The sequence below is a fragment of the Carlito syrichta genome, unplaced genomic scaffold, assembly GCF_000164805.1.
Source record: "Carlito syrichta isolate Samal-C Ts95f unplaced genomic scaffold, Tarsius_syrichta-2.0.1 Scaffold315125, whole genome shotgun sequence".
Classification (NCBI taxonomy): domain Eukaryota; kingdom Metazoa; phylum Chordata; class Mammalia; order Primates; family Tarsiidae; genus Carlito; species Carlito syrichta.
In genome coordinates, this window is record NW_007259221.1 from 623,414 (window position 1) to 629,545 (window position 6,132).

The following is a 6,132-nucleotide window of genomic DNA, read 5'->3' on the forward strand; positions in this document are numbered from 1 at the left end:
TCATGAAACCAAACAAAAACATGGAAGTTAAACAATCTGCTCCTGAATGATCTTTGGGTCAACAAAGATGAAAATTAAAAAATTTCTTGAGCCAAATGACAACAATAAAACAAGTTATCAAAACCTCTGTGACTCAGTCAAAACTGTGCACAGAGAAAAATGTATAGTGCTTAAGGCCTAAAATAATAAGACTGAAATATTGCATATCAATAACCTAACATCATACATCAAGGAACTAAAAAAAATGAGCAAACCAAACCCAAAGCTAGCAGAAGAAAATAAATAACAAAGATCAGATCAGCGCTCAATGAAATGGGAAAAAAAAAAAAAAGATCAATGAAACAAAAAGGTGGTTTTTTGGAAAGATACACAAAATTGATAGACTACTAGCTAGATTAATAAAGAAATGAAGACAAAAGATTCAAATTAACTCAATCAGAAATGAAAATGGAGACATTACAACTGATACAAAAGAAATTTAAAAGTTCTTCTGAGACTATTATGGACACATCTATGCAAACAAACTAGACAATCCAGAGAAAATGGATTCTTGGAAACAACCCCCCAACTTTGAATCAGGAAGAAATAGAAATCCCAAACAGACCGATAATGAGTTGCGAGATTAAAAGAGTAATTAAGTCTCCCAACAATAAAAAAGTCTAGGTCCTGATGGACTCATAGCAGAATTCTACCAGACCATCAAAGAAGAACTGGTTCCAATTTTACTGAAGATATTCTACAAGATCAAAGAGGAGAGAATCTTCTTTAACTCATTCTATGAAGCCAGTATCATGCTGATACCAAAGCCAGAAAAAGACACAACAAGAAAAGAAAAATACAGGCCAATATCCCTTATGAACAATGATACAAAAATCCTCAACAAAATATTAGTAAACCAAATTCAACAACATTTATACATATATAAAAAACACCATGACCAAGTGGGTTTTATCTACGGTTGCAAGGGGAGTTCAACATATGCAAATCAATCAACATGATTCACTGTATAAACAGAATTAAAAATCAAATCACATGAGCACTTCAATAGATGCTGAAAATGCCTTTGATAAAATCCAGCATCCTTTCATGATAAAAACCCACAGCACAATAGTCATAGAGGAAACATTCCTCAAAATAATAGAAGCCATATATGACAGGCCCATAGCCAATGTCATCCTGAATGGAGAAAAGTTGAATGCATTTCCCCTCAGAACTAGAACAAGGCTAGGGCACCCAGTTTCACCACTCCTATTCGACACAGAACTGGAAGTCCTAGCCTGAACAATCAGGCAAGAAAAAACAAAACAAAACAATAAAGGATATCCAAATTGGAAAAGAAGAAATCAAACTGTCTCTGTATGCCAACAATATGCTCTTTTTTTGGGGGAAGGGAATGAATATAAATTAAAAGTTTATTACAAAATGCAAAATGTTAGTTTCTCATTGTCAGTGATTCAAAAAAACAAGGCCGTGAGCCAGGACACTGCTGTGCAAGCCGGGGGGCAAAAGCCAGACTCAGGAATGGGCTGACAGGCACTGATTCACAACCTCCAGGAGGTGAGTGTTCTCCAGGGCAGCCGCCACCTGCTTCTTAACTGCAAGCTGCTTGCTCACTGCATGCTCTGAGGCATGGGTCCCAGGTGTAATGATCACGTCCATCTTGAAACGCTCGGGAAGGGAGCGAAGAAGCTTGACTTTGATGGATAGGCCAATAAGGGTGGCCATGCTGCAGTGCGAAATGGTGGTCATGAAGGCCACAGCCACTGTGCTCTCAGGGTCACTAACCTGAACCCGGACTTGCTCTACTACATTAAACTCCTCCAGCTTCAGTGGATGCTCTGGGTCATTGACAGAGTGAATAAGATCCAAGATCTCACGGGCCTCTATGCTGTCGGGAACCTGCTCATCCTCCTTTACATCAGTCATGGACGACTCTCCAGAGCGCTCCTAGATGAGCGGATGGCATTCTTCAGGAGGCCACCTGCTACCCCGGCGCAGCTGCCACCCACTACCCGCCCCCGGCATCCCCCACCATTGTGGGACCGCTGCTGACCACTGTCGGGTCCACTTCCCAATATGCTCTTATACCTGAGAATCCTAAAGACTCCTGGACTTGAAAAATAAATCTGGTAAAATTTCAGGATATAAAATCAACACACACAAGTCAGTAGTACTGCTACACACCAACAGCCACCAAGCTGAGAATCAAATCAAGAACTCAATTTCATTTACAATGGCAGCCCGAAAGCTGAAGTACCTAGAAATATATTTAAACAAGGAGGTGAAATATCTCCACAAGGAGAACTACAAAACACAGATGAAATAAATTATAGCAGACACAAAGAAATGGAGAAACATTCCATCATCGTGGATTGGAAGAATCAACATTGTTAAAATGACTATATTATCCAAAGTAATCTACAGATTCAACATAGTCCCTATCAAACTACCAATGTCATTTTTCACAGAAATAGAAGAAGCAATCCTAAACTGCATATGGAACCAAAAAAGAGCCAGAATAGCCAAAGCAATCCTAATCAAAAAGAATAAAGCTAGAGGCACCACATTACCTGATTTCAAACTATAATACAAAGCTATAGTAGCCAAAACAGTGTGGTACTGGTACAAGAGCAGACACATGGGCCAATGGAACAGAATAGAGATTCCAGGAATAAACCCAAATACCTGCAACTAACTTATCTTTGACAAAGCAAACAAAAGCAAACACTGTGGAAAGGACACCCTATTCAACAAATGGTGCTGGGAAAATTGGATAGCTACATGCAGAAAAATGAAACTTGGTCCCTGTCTCTCCCCATATACAAAAATTAGCTCAAGATGGATTAAAGACTTAAATGTTAGATCTGAGACTATAAAAATCCTAAAAGAAAACCTAGGAAAAACTCTTCTGGACATTGGCCTGGGCAAAGAATTTTTGGCTAAAACCTCAAAAGCAAATGTAATAAAAATAAAAATAAACAAGTGGGACTTAATTAAACTGAAAAGCTTCTGCACAACAAAATAATCAACAGAGTAAACAAGCAACCTACAGAATGGGAGGAGATATTTGCAAACTATACATCTGACAAAGAACTAATATCCATAATAAACAAATAACTCAAACAAATCAGCAAGAAAAAAGCGAATATCCCTGTTAAAAAGTGGACAAACAACATGTACAGACATCTCTCAAAAGAGGATATACTAATGGCTCACAAAACAAATGAAAAAATGCTCATCATCACTTATCATCAGGGAAATGCAAATTTCCACAATGAGATATCACCTTATACCAGTCAGGAAGGCCATTATTAAAAAATCAAGGCTGGGCTCGGTGGCTCAGCCTATAATCCCAGCACTTTGGGAGGCCGAGGCGAATGGATTGCCTGAGCCCGTGGGTTTGAGACCAGCCTGGGCAACTTGGCGAGACCTCGTCTCTACAATAGATTGAAAATTTGCCGGGCATGGTAGTGCACACCTGTAGTTCTGGTTACTTGGAAGGCTGAGGCAGAAGGATTGCTAGAGTCCAGCAGGTTGATGCTGGGGTGGCTGTGAATGTGCCACTGTACTCCAACTGGGGCAACGGAGTGAGACTCCAACTCAAAAATAAAAATAAAAAATAAAAAACAATAGAAGCTGGCACAGATATGGAATTAAGGGAATGCTTATACACTGTGGGAATGTAAATTAGTACAACCTCTCTCAAGTGGTATGGAGTTTTCTCAAATTACTAAAAGTGGATTTACCAACTGATGCAGCAATCTCACTACTACATATTTACCCAACGGTACAGAGGTCATTATGTAAAAAAGACATCTGCAACCACATGCTCATCACAGCATAATTCACAATTGCAAAGATATGGAATCAACCCAAACGCCCATCAGCCAATCAGTGGATAATGAAAATGTGGAATATCTACTTATAAGCATTCTGCAGTGAAATTCTAAGTATTCTAAGTATTCCACGTATAAGTGGGAGCTAAACTAAGGATATGCAAAGACATAGAGTATGGTATAAGGGACACTGGAGACTCAGAGGGGAGTCTGATTTCAGTTGACATTGGAGAAAAAATAAATTGTGTAGATGTACATTCATATCATTTCAACTGCTATGTATTAGCTAGAATCTCTGTTGGGAAGAAACCTTGGACTGGGAAACTGAGGGGGCTCATATTTTGGGGTTGCTTGTGTAAGGTGGCTTTGGAAGCTATTAAAGCAGCTTGTCTGTGAATGACTCACCAGCTCTTATTAGCACACAGAGTCTGGATATATTCCTTGCATGCGGTGAGTCTCCTTCTATTAGATTTCTCTTAGTAACAGGAAGCATGTCTTCAGAGGCTGCTACATTCCACCGATAGCAGCGCTAATTGCTAGAAAGTTATTGCTTATTTTGAGATGAAATTTGTCTCTCAGTGTTCTTAATTGGTTAGTCTTAGGCTTACTTCAGAAAGTCACCCTTGGCAGTTTTAAAAACATTTGAATCTTTTCATGATCTCTAATGACCTTAAGCTAATGCCTCATACTAATGCCTCCTATACAGTAATATGTGTAGCGATAAATATTTAACTATGCCTGTTAGTCATTGTAATTTTATTATTAACCATTGTAAGTAAATATATTCTATTATTAGAAATAATAATAATGTTCTATTATTACATGTAATTATATACCTATCGCTTGATATTTTTGTAAACAAATAGGTACAGCAACTCTCCCTGCCTATGAGTCTCTCCAGGCTGGAGAATAAGTGTGAGATATTAAGAGGTAAAGGCAAGGAGAGATTGAACTCATCATTGGATTGATTTCAAGTTTTTTATTATTTGCTGCTCTGTTAACCATCTAGTGCCAAAGGATGAGGTGAGACTCAGGTGAGACTCATGAGGGTTACTTTGGGCTCAAGGGGATCAGTGACATCTATTTTTAAACATTACGATTTGTGAAAAATCAATTTTATCTTTTGCTGTCTTGCTTTGATTTAGTCCAACCCTCTCTTTTTGTAGAAAACTAAGTCCATGTACAAATGGCAGGTCTAGGAGCACATCGCTTTCTACAAAGTTCTCATTTTTTTTTCTCATCTTAAAAAAAATTACTCCCAAATCCTGATCTTACCAATACAACTTTTGTGATTTTTGGTTCTTCTCTAGAAAGGATACACACCAGCAGCATTGAAGTCTTTTGCCACCTATTTTTCTCTCTCTTACATATCAAGATTTCTTGTCTGACTTAGAGAAGGAGAGCAAAATAGATGAAGATATTATTGTTTTCATGTAATTGTCATTCTCTCTTTTCACACACAATTATTTGAAGTTCATTTGGTAATACTGGTTTAATTTCTGGCTACCAAGAATCTCCAAGACAATGCATGCTGCGAATGTGAGGTGAGAACTAGAAGTTAGGATGGCAGATTTGACCCTATCACCCTTTACTTATAAGAGCCACAGTAGACCTCGTACCTTGAAGGGTATGTCAGAGTTCTCAAAAGAAATATTAAATAATAGTTGTAGTGTTATTAAAAGTACATTTTCTAAGATGAGAAATGTTAGGTCATTTGAACAATAGGTGAAATCTATGTGTTCAATTTCCTTCATGCCATAAAACTGAGATGGCATATTTAGAAGTCAGAGTTTAGAGGTGTATATTTTGCATGCAAATGATATATAGTATATTTTTCATTGTCAGAGGAAAGACAAGCAACTACAAGGAAAACTTTCAAGGATTTACTTGGCAGTATTTAATGAATATGTACAGCATCCAAATAAGCTAGTAACATGTCTCAGTTCAGTAAACAGCTGCTTACAAAGGGATTTTAAAGATAAGTGTCGAAAGAGAAAGATACCTTAAAGGGCAAATAAAACCAGGCACAGTGGATCACGCCTATAATGTCAGTACTTTGGGAGGCCAAAGCAAGAGGATTGCCTGAGCCCATGGGTTTGAGACCAGCCTGGGCAACTTTGTGAGACCTCATCTCTACAATAAATCAAATAATTAGCTGGGCAAGTTGACATGTGCCTATAGTTTCAGCTACTTGGAAGGCTGAGGTGGAAGGATTGCCTGAGCCCAGCAGGTGAAGGCTGTGGTGGCCAGGAGCATGCCACTGCACTCCAACCTGGTTGAGAGAGTGAGATTCCAA

General features: G+C 38.4%; 1 pseudogene; it reads right to left on the bottom strand.

Annotated features, from left to right (window-relative positions):
• Positions 1–1,515: 1,515 nt before the first annotated feature.
• Positions 1,516–5,366, bottom strand: LOC103274920 (annotated as a pseudogene).
• Positions 5,367–6,132: the final 766 nt, after the last annotated feature.